Source organism: Pimephales promelas, chromosome 3 (assembly GCF_988280905.1).
Source record: "Pimephales promelas chromosome 3, fPimPro1.hap1.1, whole genome shotgun sequence".
NCBI lineage: Eukaryota > Metazoa > Chordata > Actinopteri > Cypriniformes > Leuciscidae > Pimephales > Pimephales promelas.
In genome coordinates, this window is record NC_142771.1 from 20,205,125 (window position 1) to 20,222,456 (window position 17,332).

The 17,332-nt window shown below is 37.6% G+C and overlaps 1 protein-coding gene and 1 long non-coding RNA gene across 2 annotated transcripts in view; one reads left to right on the forward strand and one right to left on the reverse strand.

Moving 5' to 3' along the window:
- Positions 1-678: 678 nt before the first annotated feature.
- On the reverse strand, positions 679-4,139 carry LOC148982006 (uncharacterized). The gene is made up of 4 exons (XR_016155102.1): positions 4,037-4,139; positions 3,849-3,929; positions 3,655-3,731; positions 679-859 (listed from the first exon to the last, which is right to left on the reverse strand). It is a non-coding gene; the product is annotated as an uncharacterized LOC148982006 (long non-coding RNA).
- stat5a (signal transducer and activator of transcription 5a) overlaps positions 2,964-17,332 on the forward strand; it is a 69,861-nt gene continuing 55,492 nt past the window's right edge. The window contains exon 1 of the mRNA XM_039686759.2: positions 2,964-3,135. The gene's annotated coding sequence lies outside the window, so the exon portion shown is untranslated. The remainder of the gene's footprint in view (positions 3,136-17,332) is intronic.

Genomic DNA, 17,332 nt, shown 5'->3' on the forward strand with positions numbered 1-17,332 from the left:
TCAGCATTAGATCCCATCCATAACTGCACTCAGGACATTAAACGGTGGCTTTCGCGAAACTTTCTTCATTTGAATGAAGGTAAGACCGAGTATATATTGTTTACCCAGGACTCACCTTGCAGCTTTCTTAGTTTTGGCCCTCTCACGATCCAGTTTGCATCCACTGTTCGTAACCTGGGTGTTTTAGGGTGGAGTATAAGGTTCTGATGTTTGTTTTTAAGGCCATTAATGGCCTGGCCCCGGCATACCTCTCTGAGCTGGTCATTGTATACCCTTCTGCCAGAACACCTCTTTGACTATCCCCAAGTTTAGATGCATAAAGTTTGGAGGCTGATCTTAGGGTCCTACTTTGTGGTCCATTACTGTGTTTAGTGTTTTTAAATCACAGTTGAAAACATTTCTTTTCAGGAAGGCTTTCAACACGTGATCATTTGTTTTGTTTTTAGTCGTTGTGTTAGTTATTTTGTCGTAACAGCTTAGATTAGCTTTAACTTGCAATTTTTTTATATAATGTTGTCTTTTTATTTGTTTTATTGAAAGCACTTTGTGCACTTTTCTGGGTGTTGTAATGGCGCTGTATAAATAATAATTGAATTGATGTGTAAATGCATGCACATGCTTAATATGAAGATTGAAAGAGTGCTGCATTTGAGAATTTTAAATAATGATAAACAGATGCAAAGTATACTTTTTATTTAATATGGCTTGTGTTAATATACACTCTAAATGAAGGAGACTAAATCCATGCCCTCTGATTCCACGGATCCCCCGCCCTCATAGAGAGAGAGAGAATATGCTGAATCTGTGTTCATCTTGCCAGGATGGAGTTCTGCCAGTGAAGGTTGTTTATTTCCTGCACCTGAGTGGGAAACTGTGTTTGAGCCCATTGCTCTTCTTAATAGTTTTCTTGCAAAAAAAAAAAAAAAAAAAAAACAAGGAAAATTGTTTTCTTACACAATAGCATTGATCTGCATTCATTCACTAGCTGGTATTTGTATTATTAAACTCCAATACTGCATGTTTGCTATTTGATTCTCTTTACCTTGAAATGTAATTGAAAAATGCAACCATATTCGATGTGACAAGCACATCGTATATGGTTCACTCGGCCCGGTCAAACAAGAATAATCAATATTTAATCAACCTCTGTGCCTGAGTGTAGTTATATAGTTTGACCAGCAGGGGGCAATAATAACCTACTGAATACGGCTGATTTAATCACTCATTTAATTAGCGTGTGCTTGGAAGCGAATGCAACTGCACCAATTTTAATTAAAGCCCTTTAAAGAATGAGCCAGCAGATAGAATGATTGGAAAAGACACTGAAAAGCGAACTTTTTTATTTGTAATATGAGCTTTTGAGTTTTTCCAAATAGCCTACAACTAATAAAACTGATTTATTAAAATATCATGCTCTTATCATCTCTTCTAACCCGTAAAACATGCCCTCTTGCCTTTTGATCACAGTTTGTGTCCATCTCAAAGCTGCGAGCGTGTCCAACCTGGATCCGGGTTCACGTCCGGCTGTGCGGTCGTCTCACTTGTCAACTCGGACATTTTTTTCTCCGTCTTCGAAAGACGGAGGACAGGAGAAATAGGGGTCACCATAAGTGGGTCTTTTTCCAGATCTGGCCGTTTCCCAGACCCACACTCTCCTAAAAGTGCTGAGCTAGCAGCTGAAGCCAGTTTGTTTAGTGGCAAACGCCTACGTGTTATACATAAACGCATATAACGCCACTGAATTTACTTCTGGCCAGTATTGTTGTATTATATTTGCATTAATTAGGATATTGTATGGCATTTTAAACTACACGCCCCCAAGAAGTCCAATTTATTAAAACGCCCTACTGAGGGAGTGAAACGTACATTGTAGGAGTTTACATTTATATTCTTTGAGCTGTGTATGTATATATATATATATATATATATATATATATATATATATATATATATATATATACAGCTCAAAGTAAACAGTTTTTTTTCAGCGTTATGATTATATCCATAGATATCCATAATAAAGGCTATCTATGGTTATCCCTCAGACTCAGCCCAAGACAGCAAGACTCGAGTCACGGGTAACCGCTATCAGCAGTCAATCAGCAGTCCTCGCGCTCCGCTAACCGTCTTTATATTTTGTAGCCCCACCCCCGTCCCGCAGCGCTAATATTAGACCTTTTTGCACATACAAAATAATAATTCTCCTGTCAATGTTTGCACGGGCATTATAGACGATTATAGCGAACTACTGCACGTTTACATTACCTTACATTTCCTTGCATAAACGGCTCTCTCATCAGAGAAACAACACCGGAAACGGGCGGTTAGAAGTGCGAGAGAGTAGTTGCTGGGAAGTCCGACTCAATTCCGCGAATCGATTCTTTCAAACAGTTCGTTTAAAAGAACAGAGCACAGTGATTCTTTGCATCGTGACGTAATTGCAACATCACGTTTCCCCTGATGCCCCAGCTTGGCATTGTATGTGTTAAACGTTCATATTGTTAACATCAATTGAGTTTTATAAGGGGGTTCAGTTTGTTTGCAGACGTAATTCAGCTCGAAAACAAAATAATGTAGAACTACATACATTTTTTCAGTAACATAAAACATGCAGATCTTTGGGCAAACAAAGTTTTGCACGTTTTGATAAAACCATATTTATTAAAATGTTTCGTATGGGCGTTGATTAAAATTAAAATTTAAAATATTATTTTGTCATTTAAATAAGGATATTCCTATTACCTTTTTATCAATTTACTTCTCGGTCCCAATGCTCTTGCTATGAGATTTAGGCTTATGTTGTTCATTACGAATCGGAAATGGCCGAAAGAGACGGTTCTCAGTCCAGTGATTGTTGACTCGAGAACCGCTCGGACATGTTCAGTAAAGCATCGTTTAGAAAGATTTTGTGAAACGATTCATCCGATTCATTGATGCGATTCGACTCAAACGAACGACATCGCCAAAGAGAGCGAGAGAGTGAGAGGAGGGGTAGAAGCACATGAAAAACTGCATAACCCACTGCTGGTTGAGATAGACGGGGCAGAAAGGTTGCCTTTCTGGGTCGTAGGCGCTAACTGGAAGCTTTGCTGTACTTTTATGCGAAACGACAGCGGATTTAGAAGACCTGCCGAGGTACGTTTAATGCATCTGTGCGAATTCGGTGCGTCTTAAATGTTGTTTGTCGATGTCAAATGTTGTTGTTTTAATGGCATAGTTGTTTATAAACTAATGTCCACGGTTGACCCCGTTGAGGCTTCACTGCTGCACTTTTCACGCTGAATTAAAGCTGTTTACGTTGCTCCCGTTGATTCTGAAATATATGACACGTCTGATATAATCTAATTTTAAAGGTTTCCGTTTAGTTCACAAGAGTGCGCGTTTGGCACCGGTGTTTCGCAAGCCCCAAGCTCTTGCACCCTGTTTTTTTTTTTTATCGGATCAACAGGCTGAGAGTCCAGCCCCCCCTTCAGCCCGCCTGTCAAGTCTGGACAGTCCAGCTCACATTTCCAGCTCCATTCCAGAGTCCAGCGAATGCTGCTCCGTAATTCTGCGCGTTCGACCATGTGAAGCGAATTCTGACATTTATTAAGCGCTCAGCGGAACGCAAGCGCACGCTCCGGGAGAAAGTTTTCATCAGGCTGTTGAATTTACCGTTATGGGGAGAACTTGAGCGCTGGTCTGTAAGCAGTACTTCTTTTGGGCTCGTGGTTGAAGAGCCAATTGGGTTTCTGTGGGTGAAAGTTAATTACGTTACGAAGAGTTAATGATTAAAACACTGAGACAGGTCTGTCGCCATGACTGAAGATTTCAATAAAGCAAGCAGGGTTGTGTTATTAAAGCCATACCTCTTCCCGAATTGTGAACTGTCCTTTCGTTTTGAGGTGTCACATTCATTTGGCAATGAGTTGATTACAAGAAAGTCGTGCCTAGTTTTAAACGTTATGTGAAAGGCTTGTGTTTTTTAATCAGCGCAGTTTGTTAACATGTAAATCTGAGTTAATAGTTCCTGGCACACGATAGTTAGGCTACCTACCCTTGTGAGAAAGCTGAAGCCATGCTCTTCTTTGTTTTTCCCGTTGATATTATCTTCCACAGCAGATTTTTTTTTTTTTATCTCCCATCATGCAATTTGTTTAGTTTCCGTTTAGCAGTGAAAGTGTGAGTGTTTGTGTGTGTGCTTTTGTAACTACATTCACACCGGCTGTAGGCTATGTAGCACGTGCGTTTAATGCTTTTTTTTATTTGTTTAATGTTTGTGAACCCATTACGTTTGAATATGCCCTTAAAGTGTAAACAACACCTTATTTTCGATATTTATGAATCTGTCAATTGGCTTTATTATAGATAATAGAGCATTATACAAACCCTGTAGTGTAGGATATACAGTATAGTTTTTATTCAATGTATCGTGGAATTTTTTTTGTGTGTGTGTGAATGTGTGGCAGGATTGAGAACTAAATCTTAAAGTCAAGCTTAATTTAAGAGCATGCTGAAAATGACCAGAGTAGGCTACTCACTGCTGTAAATGTAAAAAAAACAAAACAATTATTTTTTAAATTATTTATTATAAATTATTTATCCATGCACATCAGTTTAAAAAAAAAAAGAATTAGCCTAAGTAAAATCATGCAAATTTCACATTCACAGCATATGTAGAGATGCTGTTTACGGTTTACCAAGACACTCTGAAAACACCGGATCACAAGCTGTGATCAGCCTTAAAACAGAAATGGACAATAGTCCTATAAGAGGACTGTGGGCATTCATTTAGGACCCATAGAAGCAGTACCAAGATTGCCAGAAAGCCTTAGTTCAAGAGCCTTGTTTTAAAAGGCTGTAGGACCCATATATTTGTCAGTCTTGTTTTGGTTCATGTTTCATGTCAGTCATGTTTCGTGTCTTGTCATGTCATCCTGCCATGTGTTCCTCTTGTCATGTTGTCATTCGACTAATATTCAAGCATAATTAAACATTTGTTTTCATTGTTGATGGCTTTTCAGTACCAAACCAGATCGTGCTGCCTTAAAGCCCTGGGCCCCCCACATTACTGGTAACCAAGGGCCCATTTTCCAGGTCCGCAATTCATCCCTGGCCCTCCCAATGATCTTGCAATGACATATCTTCTCTTCTCTGATGATGATGTGATCACTCACATGGAATCACAGCAATAGCAAATGACAATTTATTTAGATTTTGAACTTTTTCAATTGCGAATGCTTGGACATTATGATCAAATTCAACTGTCCATAATGTGATTGAAACGTGTTCTTTAATTGCTCTAATTGTGGCCTATATTTAGTATCTTGCCAATAGGTTATTTATTGTCAGATTATTAGTACTGTCAACTGTACCAAGTTTAGCAAATGATTGATGACGACTCATCAAAAAGGCACAGTAACAAGTCAGTTTGATTTTTTTTTTTTTTTTTTTTTTTTTTCAGGAATCACTCGGACTTTCAAATCAATATTTTACTGCTAAACTGACAAACATATTTAACATTGTGTTCTGTTGTTATGCAATGTGAACAATGAAGATGTTTGCTGTCAAATGATTTAATGCAAGTATGCTTGGTAATAACCAATGCCATTAACCAGATATCCATTAAATATGAATCATTATAAGACCGGGAAAGAACGAAATGGGAAAATATTTGATGCATGATTTAACATTCCTTAGTGTATTATAAATGACAAGAAACAGTCTGTCTGCTCAGTCACATTTTGTTGGAATAAAGCATTTCTTTCTGGAAATGGTCATGTTTGGTAAAAATGTCACTAGTGTTACAGCACAACAGACTAATTGATAAATTGATTGGATTTGGAAGTGTACCTTTGTTTTTCATCGAGTCCCGTGTTGCAGTGCAGTTTTGCATTTCAAGCTGGAGAAATATGGCTCTTGTTGAGCACTTAAGAGCCGCTAAGTTGAGCGTTTATGTGCTTGACCAGTGCAGTTCATTGATCTTACGTTGTATTAGCTGTACTTAAAGATGCGTTTTCAGTTGGCAGTATTTCAGCACAGGAGGTGATTACTTAAGACCACACAAGCTTTGAAACAGCTGTCCTGTCATGACAACAAAGAGTAAACATACAAATTGTTGGGTGTTTGCAACAAAAAATCTGTAGATGGTTAAAGAGATACTCCACTTTTTTTGGAAATAGGCTCATTTTACCATTCCCCCAGAGTTAAACAGTTGAGTTTTACCATAACTAAAATATTTTTTCCTACTATGGAAGTCAATGAGACCAGAAACTGTCTGGTTACTAATATTCTTCTAAATATCAGGAAATCAGCAGAATGGATTTGAAAACGGTAAAACTCAACTGTTTAACTCTGAGGGAGTTGTAAAATGAGCCTATTTCCAAAAAAAAGTGGAGTATCCCTTTAAGGCTGAACCATTTGGTTTCTTGTCTGTAAGGTACACCAAGGGTACAAGCTACAGGTAGTGTATTATTTAAATGTGTTGCTTATTCTCACACTTACATGGACTGTACTATAATTATCTCTGTCATGCTAGAAAAATATCTTTGGCCGTTAGTGTTTGTTTTGCTTTTTGTCCACTTGTATAAAAAAGGGGCAGATCTCTTTCTTTCTTTCTCTCTCTTAGCTAAGTTTGTTCAAGCTGTCTCAGTTTGCGTCTCTTCCCACCACTGGAAGTGAATGTGAAATGCATGTTTAGCGAAATTGTTTGGCCAACCATGACTATGAAAAATCAGGAATGTAGAGGATCATGGTGTGGGTGGGATTAGACGTGAAACTCTGGAGAACCCCAGGTCTGTTGAAAATATTACTGTATATTTCTCCAATAATTGAACTTGAGGTGCATTTGAACATTTGGCACACAGTGCGTCTGTTTACCTGGACTATTCAACCTAGTTTAACCCGTGCTGCCAAAGTTTGTGCGGTTGATGCCCTCTTGCCTGAGTCGACACAGCGTTTGAGAGTTGACTGGCATGTGATTGCTGTACAGGGAATGACCTGTGTACTTAAAGAAAAGGAAAAGAAAATGATAGAAAGGCAGAGGGAGATGACAGAAGGTCTGTAAACCGAAGTTGAGGGCACACATATATTTGTGCATTTTCTTGGAAACATCTTCTTTAACAAGCTCTTGGAAATGTGAATCAAAGTTCTGTGCAGCAAGATAAGAACATTTGTCTTGTTTAATGGTTAGGATCTTTTTAACCTACATCTGTTGTCATGAACATTTTGTGATACAAAAAGAAAGTTAAGCTTATTGTATTGATAATGAAATTCATAAAGGCAACCATATCATTAGCAGCTTTCCCAAAGAAATTACAATCACGTTCTGTGTTTGCATCCTTGTTGTTTAAAAGTATTCATTTCTTTAAAAAAAAAATGGTTAACACAATTTTGCTTGTCTAGTCTTGTTGTTTAGTAATTAGTTATGGCACAAATCTTCACGAATTGCTGTAAATATATTTATTATTGAAATGATCTTGTCATGTGAAAGTGGAATTGCATTATCCCCCGAAATATTTAAAGGGATACTCCACTTTTTTTTGGAAATAGGCTCATTTTACCACTCCCCCAGAGTTAAACAGTTGAGTTTTACCATTTTCAAATCCATTCAGCCGGTTTTCTGATATTTAGAAGAATATCAGTAACCAGATAGTTTCTGGTCTCATTCAGTCTGTTTACTGATATTCTTCTAAATATCAGAAAATCGCTGAATACATCTGAAAACGGTAAAACCCAGCTAATTAACTCTGGGGAGAGGTAAAATGAGCCTATTTCCAAAAAAAGTGGAGTATCCCTTGAAATGCCAAAAGAATTGTTTCTTGTTTGAATGAGACCAGAATCGTTGAGACCAGAATGAGACCAGAATCGTTTCTGGTCTCATTGACTTCCATAGTAGGAAAAAAATATACTATGGAAGTCAATGAAACCAGAAAATGTCTGTTTACTGATATTCTTCTAAATATCAGAAAATCGCTGAATACATCTGAAAACGGTAAAACCCAACTGTTTAACTCTGGGAAGAGGTAAAATGAGCCTATTTCCAAAAAAAGTGGAGTATCCCTTTAAAATGCCCAAAGAATTGTTAATGGAACCTGTTAGGAATCAGAACCAGAATCATATGTGTGTTTTTTATTTAATTTTAACTTAAAATAGTCCTTTCAAAGGGCTTCCGCTTTTTTGAGAAGACTTCCACTAGATATTTTATAATTGCTGATGGTATTTGCTCTCATTCGAACACGACCATCAGTAAGGGCAAGGCACCAATGTTAGTCCATCCCAAAGGTGTTTATTTGGAAGGCGTTATGGATGCCTTCTCATCAAACTTAGTAAATCATTTCTTTACTGACCTTGCGTTGTGCACAGAGACACTGTCGTGCAAGCAGAAAAGGGCCATCCACAAACTGTTGCCACAAATTTGGAAGCGAATCATTGTATCCTGTAGCATTAAGCTTCAGTGGGCCTGGCCAAACTCATTATTTAGATGTTGTGCCCACATCCTTTCGGCAATGTCGCAGAGCACTTGTGTTGTCTTCAACACGACATGAATCAATTCAGAGAGTTTGAGGAAACGAAAGTAAGGGAAATTTAGTGAGTGATGGAGCGGTTTCCTCAATCCTTGTCCATTCAGACACTAGTGCTGGTTTTGTGCAAGAAGAAACTTTGTGTTGTATATTCATTGAATTCAAAGTGCACCCACTTGACTGTAAACTCTTGAAATCTCCGAGCACAGCTAAACAGAATATTTAAGCAACATCAGACCATTTCAAGTGTGTTCTACTTTTTAGTTTCCTCTAAATCTATATTTAGCTAGCTCTTTTATGCGCTTTCGCTTTCTGTTTGCGCTACTTCTTTGCTGATGTCTTCCTCTACTTTCTTTACACATTATCTGTTTGTTTTGGGTTTTTCACGGTCTGCGAGCTGACCTTGACTGCCATCCATCCATCCAGCGCTCATCACACTCTGTGCCAGGATTGGGTAGACAGAAAGATAACAGAGCATCAGATGAGAAAGAGAGAGAGTGCTGTGGTTAATGTACGCCTGTTAGCAGTCACTCCAATTAACTGGTGCTTTTTGTAAAAGAGAAAAGTCTTTGACCTTTAGTTCTAATGCTCATGCCTCTTTAATGAGCCCTATACTGCGTCTCTCATCAGTTCAGCGACCTATCAGATGTATCCACAGCATATGGGGATTGGGGAGTAAACGTATAGGAAAAGTAAATGCAAAAAGAAAAAAGAAAAAAAACTAAAGGAAAAGCACGTTTTTAAAGATAAAATACATGTCTTGATATTTAGCCTACCATCATTATCAGTCACTATGGTTACATGTGCTGCTCATTGTTGCTGTGAGTTTGAGAATGTGACTGACTTTAGTTACCTAACGTGTTTGAGCCATTCCGGTGGTCAATCCCCACAGAGTTTGATGAATTATTATTGACTGGTTTTGTCCACTCCATAAATGTCCTCTGAAACATTTTTTTTGCTCTTCACAAATGCACACTGGCAATTACCTAAATAATTGAATTATTTTACCTGCCTTTTTTTCCCTGTGTATAAGTGATTCATCTGGAAATCTAAAGGATTATTTTTATTTTTTTGACATTTATATTTGTCTAAAGGCAACGTTTTAATTCATTTTAGACCACCAACCTGTTTGTGGGATATGTTTTATTTTGTCTTTTAATAAGCAACAGTAAATTAAAGTATTTTAGGAACAGAAAAAATATAGACGTGCTGAACTGAAGTGTAGTATGTAGATACACTATCATTCAAAAATATGGGGTTGGTAGATTTTAAGTTTTTGAAAGAAGACTTTTATGCTCACATTTATGCATGTAATCAAATCAGTAAATATTGTGAAATATAATCATAATTTAAAAAAAAACTATTTTAATATATTTTCAAAGTGTAATTTATTCCTGTGGTGTCAAAGCTGAATTTTCAGCATCATTATTCCAGTCATCAGTGTCTCATGTTTCTTCAGAAATCATTCTAATATGATGATTTGCTGCTCAAGAAACATTTCTGATTATTATCAGTGTTCAAAACAGTTGTGCTGCTTAATATTTTTGTGGAAACTGTGACATTTGCTCAAGAATCTTTAATGAATAGACAGTTCAAAAGGACAGCATTTATTTGAAATAGAATTCTTTTGTATAAATTCTTAACTGTGTCTTTTAATCTAATACTTCCTGAATAAAAGCATTGACCCTACCCTTCTAACAGTAGTGTTTGTAAAAGCATATATTTAGAAATGCATTGATTTACATGTACTAATCATTTTACATGGTCGTTATTTGCACACTAAATTCAATCTTTAATACTCATTAAATCATTTTACTTTGATTGTTGCATATTCTTAAATCTTGAAAAGGATTTTTTGACATTCGTTCACCCTCAAAGAGAAAGTGCAGAGGACGAGTGACATTACTAAGGCAGAATTGAAGTTCAGATGACTAAAATGCAGGAGACCTTCTGGGAGCTTCCCACAGGAACAAACCGATCGACTGACTGAATGAAGACCATCCTGAATCAGTGAAGGGAAACTATGTTTTGACTGGCAAGACTGTAGGGATGTGGAGTGGACTGAGTGCATTTAGAAATCTAGGTGAATCAACTGGATTTAAATGTGGCCTGGGTATTTTTATGAAAATGAACTCAGTAGCCTAACTCATGTAGAGATATACCTAGTAGAAGTGTACTTTTATTGCTATTTGTATAGAACTTGTATGCTTTAATATTTCCTATTAATGAATATTGTTCGTTCTTTGCCTATATATTTTTAGGCTCATTTCATTTTCATGGTTGTGAAACGAGCATTTTTAGGAACTGTTTGTGAGGCGCTGGGGGAGGGGCGACTGATGTCTAAATTCAGGACAGAGTCCTAATTTGCTAATCTGACTATCGGGTTTATGGAGCGGTCAGTTCAACTAAACTGTAGATGACCTATTGCAGTTACTTTTAATTTAATATCTTTCTTTCTGTCGGTCCGTCAGCACGCTTTTATTTGCTCTTGTTTCGTTTCCACCGCTCCGTCAGTGTGCATGTGGCCAACATTTTAGATCTGTTCCAGTTGACTTGAATGAGTAAATCTCTACTGACTGCTCACTGTCCACCATGCTCTCTCTCTCTCTCTCTCTCTCTCCTCCCAGAGAATAAATCACTGATAGAGAGGCTGGCCATAAAGCTATATAGTGTGAGAGCAGAGAGGACAGTGTTTCTGTCCTGCTTAAGCCTATTACCAAGCTTACCAAGCTTACCAAGCCAAGCAGTGTCCCTTAAGCACATAGAAAGAGAGAACGCAAGACAGCGAGAGACAGATGTTTAGTTATTCACATGAGAGTATTAAAAAGGTAAAAACACTCCATTAAGCTATCAGCTCAGAGCTTAGCATATTTATCATATATAAATAACAATATATAATAAGATATGTTTTAAAATGATACGATTGTGTGATAGAGAGACCAAAAGTTGTTATTCACAATAATCTGGATTCAAAAACACAAAATCATTCAGACATAAAAGAGTCATTTAGACAAACAGCTTATTCAGTGTTTTTTGGACTGAATCAAAGATTCATTGAAAAGATCCAACATAAAAGATTCGTTCATGAATCGGACACTACTGCATTGTGTGAATCTCGAGCCCGTTCTCATCCTTGGCATCATATTGGTGATGCCATATGACATTTCGTTGAATTACTACAGTACGCACATGGCTAGCGTCAATATAGCACACAGAACCCAAGGCGTCATTCAGGTGAGTGGCATCCTTTAGCGTCAATGTGAGCCCCAGACATAAACCTACCCATAACAGTGCGTTATATTGACCCTAAAAGGTGCAACGACGAAATTTCAAATGGCGTCACCTATATGATGCCAAAGGATGAGAATGTTTTGGAATCTCAGTCGGCTATAATATGACTTGGACATTTGAAATTCAGTGGTGCTTTTTTATGTCAATTTGGAGCTTCACAGCCGCAGTCCTCATTCATTGTATTGAAAAAGTGGAAAAGATCTGACACTGATTGTAGGTATTTCAGTTAATGCCGAAGGTGTTGAATGGGTTGCTGAAATAACCTCCAGTTCAATAGAAGGGGCTGAACTTTACGTTTACTGTATTCATGGACTATGGTATTGATTATCTTGGGTAGGGTACCTTAAAGAAAGTCATGATAATACCATAATACATACATTTTTTCAAAATGAACGCAACAATGAACTGACACTGAAATGTCATTCTCCATGCAATTATTACTGTAGTTAATGAGACTCGCATTCTGTTTTGTGTTTCTTGAAGTCACAAACATCTAATAAAGGTCATGGCGTTAGCCAGGGGATTGTGGAAGGCATTCAAGAGATTAACTTAACGCAAGACAATCTTACAACAGCGCTAAGGATAATAATGAAAGCGGTACATGATCCATAAGCTTTTGTGATTAGCACTAGCTGTCCAGACGTGTTGCTGGTCTTCTGATTTTCTAAATCACCAGACATCAGCAGACTGATTGTAATGCCTGTATGACAAGATCTTTTCCTCTTCTAATGATATTTTCTCTCATCCTCTTTTTTAGGTCTTCTCCCATTAGATGGGATAGTTACAAAACAACACAGTCTAGGCCTCAGTGGGTATTAAAGTTGAATAGTAATGAATGGTTAGTACAGAGACTCTAATATGAAGCAGTGTAAAACATGTATGATATAACCAGCCACAGTCTTGACAAGAGTTAATGGCTAATGGCTAATTTAACGCCCCACTTACAGAGATTAAAAACGTTTTCTGATGAGAGTGCGTGCTGTGTTTAGGGACTGGGAAAAAGTTTCATTGAGGAGATTTAAACTTTTTTGAACTGTTTTGAAAGAAATGTAACGCAGACAAAAAAGAATGACGTAATTTGTAGTCCCATACCCAGCGTAGCTTGTGCTAATGCTAGTAGCCCTAGCTGGTGCACTTCAAATCAAATAGGTCTATAATTAATGAAATGCACAAATATGCCCTTATAAATCAGAAACTGTGGGCCGTGAAATGTTATATCTGCAAACTCCCCCCAAAAATAGAAATAGAAATCACAAAATAATGTTACAAAGTGAGCTACAATCAAATCTTGCATTGTGCAAATCTATTAACTACAGCAACACCAGAATCACACTATGTTTTGAAATGCATCAACTTTCCTGTGATGCACGTGGTCTGCTTAAGGGCTCTTTTAGTCCTCTTAACCCAAGCTCATAAAATGCATTTTGTTTAATCCGCCTCTACATATTTTCCTCCTCCCTCTCCTTCTCTCGGTCTCTTTCGTTATCTCTCTCTTTTAGCTTGCTGTAAACAGGTCAACACTAGAGTTCTGTCCTGTGCGGCAGCAGCCAATCAATTCTTTGTTGGTACTGGTGACTGTGCAGCTTAGCCAATCAGCTCTCTCACACTGACATCCTCCTGCACATTGTGATACTGTAGGCTGGAAGACAGAACAAACTGGCTTGAGAGGTGGTATCGGTGCTCTCTCTTATTTAGATTAAAAGTGTGTATTAAAAATTAATGTTAATGTTTAAAAAAATAATTAAACCATGTGATGGAGTAATGAGTGCCTGCAGCATCAAACATCAATGATTTATCACAGGAATTTATCTCATATCTCACGACAAAAGAAGAATTGGAAGCTGTTTTTCAGCGATGAGGACTAGAGAATGATATGGATGCTCAAAACATATATGAGAATTTTGTGGTGGAATGACAGCAGGTCCAATAGTGTGTATAAGAGGGTGAGAGTTTGCATGTATGTATGAGTGCACCTGATTCTATAGATAAATCTTTCAAATGAGCTACGACCACTGTGTAACTTTGCATAATGCATAGAGTATCACTGCACCAATTAAAAATGTAATGCTCTCTAAGTCTTGCCACTATGGGGAGAGCGGGGAACTGAAAAGATCTGCTTTTTCTTGCTTGTTGGTGTGTGTGTATATACCATATACGAAGTGGTATCCAAATGTGCAAAACCACTGGTGAAAATGTTTCAAAATATGATCATTTAAAGGGAAAAGTTGAATGTTTGTGTGACAATGTGACAAACATTTATCTTTTGGATAGAATCTTATATTTTAAAAAACATATCATAAATGCCTTGCAAATATGTTTTTGTCGTTCCATTGTTGCATTAAACCTCACAAACATTTTTTATTAATTTAAATGCATTTAATGCTTGAGTTAAATTAAAATACTAACTGCCATTCAAATGTTTGGAGAAATAAATGCTCAACAAAGCTGCATTTATGTTACAAATACTGTATACTGGATAACAATACAAAAATATTGACTTAGAAAATGTTTAATTTGCAGTGCTGAATCTGACTAGATATCAGTGGTGTTATATAAGGACACTAGGACAGTTTGCGGTTTGTTTGCTCTAATAGTTTTCACTCTGTTTCTCCTATCCTTACTTCTGTTTACAGCTCTTTACAGCTGACCTTGCGCTTTCAGAAGCGCTGTGGAGTGGAGTCCATTTTTACTTGTTTTTGTTTGCTTTTTTGATTACTTGTATTATTTATTCTTATAAAGGAGTGAAGGTGTTTATGTGACATTAAGGTGACAGTGAATAGGACATGTATGTAAAAAAATTCAATATACATTTCTCAGGTAATAGGGTAAATGATCTTCTAGTGGGTGGGGAGGTGGGTTGTGTATACTGTATATTTGTACTCGTAATAATTGTATGTTGTACACACAGATAAACATAAAACACAGGTCTGACTAGTTGTCAGTGGCCCTTATTGTATGTTTGTATGCTCCAGTGGACCATACAGGTCATCCTATTGATTAATTACTTGGACGTCATAGCAACCAGTCTTGCTGTTTACAGTATAACAGTGGGGAGCCGTTGAGAAAAGTGATGATGTGCCACAGTATACACTTCTTTAGCACTTTCTTTAACTGCAGCACACAAACACATAATGCTGAACTGACTGTTAATTCTGCTAATGCTATAGCCTTTCCAGAGTGTTGGGTGCATTAGCTGAGATTACCTGGCCACACTTATTGTAGGCAAAGCTAATGCTTTAGAAGCTAATCAGTGTTAAGGAAATCATGTGACCGATGTAAACGTTGTTTCACCTGCATTTGTTGTCACAATAGTCTCACAACGTTTGCCCAGTCAAATTAACCTCTGCTCTTTGGCGTCATAACAGTCAAATCAATAACCAGGTTATGTGCAGTAAGTCACCAAGCACTCCAAGATGTTACAAATAATGTATCTGACAACTTAAATAGTATAATATATGATAATTTATCAAATGCATCGAGAAAACGAGTGAAATGTACACGTATAAATTTACGTTTACATTTTACATTTACCTGACACTTTTATCCAAAGCGACTTACAATTGCTATATATGTCAAAGGTTGCACACCTCTGGAGCAACTAGGGGTTAAGCGTCTTGCTCAGGGACACATTGGTGTCTCACAGTGGATTCGAACCTGGGTCTCTCGGACCAAAGGCATGTGTCTTATCCACTGCGCCATCACCACCCAAAAATACAATACTTTAATATTTTGTATGTTTATCTATGCATTTACTATATATTAATATAAACATATTTTATTTTTTAGTTAAATATATAAATTATGTACAAAAATATGTGAGTAAGACCCTGTTAGTTTTGGCTTTTAGGCGACCATCAGACTGTATTTTAGAGTGCTGTTCCATTGATGTACACATTTCCGCAGGATTAGTCCTAATCTGCTTCGGGTGTGTTTGATTTAATGCTGGTGCCGTTTGTTATTTATTTGATACAGTGACTGGCATTTCTAAAACATTCAAACAGAATAAGCAGACAACCTAGCTGTACTCATAGTATGACCCAATAATCTGAAAAATATGTCTCTCTCTCTCTCTCTCTCTCTCTCTCTCTCTCTCTCTCTTTCTGTGTGTGTGTGTGTGTGTGTAAAAGATGATGCGATCCGGTTACGATGAGAGACAGTGTGGGTAACTGTGGATCACCAGCTATTTGACCCCTGGCACATCACAAACTGTTAAAGGTTAAAGTTCATTGTCAAAAATGGCTTTTTTATGTGAAATTGTGAGAAGAGAATGAAGGAAAATGTAGAGAAAAAAAAATGATCATGTATCAAAACCAAACAGAGAACAGTCACATGTCCATAATGAAGTAGAAGATTCACTGTTGGCTAGACATTCAATTTCAGTTTTTTGACCCGACCTGCACGAAATGCACACAAAAAGGTAAGATCCAACTGCAGTGTTTATTCAGGGTAATCCATAATCATCGTCAGCCAGGCAAAGGGTCAAAATCCATACAACACAGTCCAAAACCAAGAAACAAACCAGACAAGAACTACAAAGTGCAGTTGACATAAAACAAGGACTCAACAACAATCACAGAAACAAACAGGGCATATATACACACAGATACTAACAAGGTGACAGGAAACAGCTGTGTGCAATAATCAATGAGTGACAAACAGGATGATGGGAAACGTAGTCTGAGTGAAGGACACTGTGGTGGAAAAGGACCTCTTGTGGAAACCCAGGGAAACACAAACCAGTGACACAGACTTAGTGACACAGATCAGATCATTAGAATAGCTTTAGACTATTTTGTTGTGTAGGCTATTTTTTTAGTGGTGTAATTCGTTCGCTTTCTCAATGCATCTGTGAAAAATTATGACATTATGCACAAATTAATGAAGATGTTGTGTGGCCATCTTTCGCACCCTCACAGCTCTCTCTCACAGAAATGTGCTCTTTCCCGGCTTTCACTGGACTGGATTGCGCTCGCTCTTGGCGCTTTTTGTCCCTAGCATGATTTTCAGCAGCACATAGCTGCATTCGAAAACTTAGGGAAGCTGGCTTGTTGCCTCGCTGCCTTGACTTTTCAGGCAGCGTTTATGCATTAAGGTACAGATTTCTGTGGCACGGTTAATAATGATCCAAGTGGTCTAAAACTAAGCGAATATTTATTTACTACGATAGTATTTTCTTGCTAGATATGACATCAGAAGTGGGAAAAATTATTTAAAAAACATACATTTGTACACAAACTAACCAGCAACTGCAACTTCCAGACGCTTTATTTTTTAGCTCTAATGTCTCAGAATGGTGGGATATTAAAGACAGTGAAGGAAACATCTATGCCTTCAAAAATCCATCAGGTATTTCAGGAGACATGAACGAAGCTGACATTGGTATCGGATGTGCCTTGATGCCTTCCTACCTTGGAATGCGTCCTCCAAAGGCAGCATTTTTAAGTTTTCAGACGCAGCCTATGTTTGATCTCTCCTCAGAAAGTAAGGAACGAGCTTGTCATCCACTTCCTTAGTGGAGCCAAGAGGATGAATCCCCCACG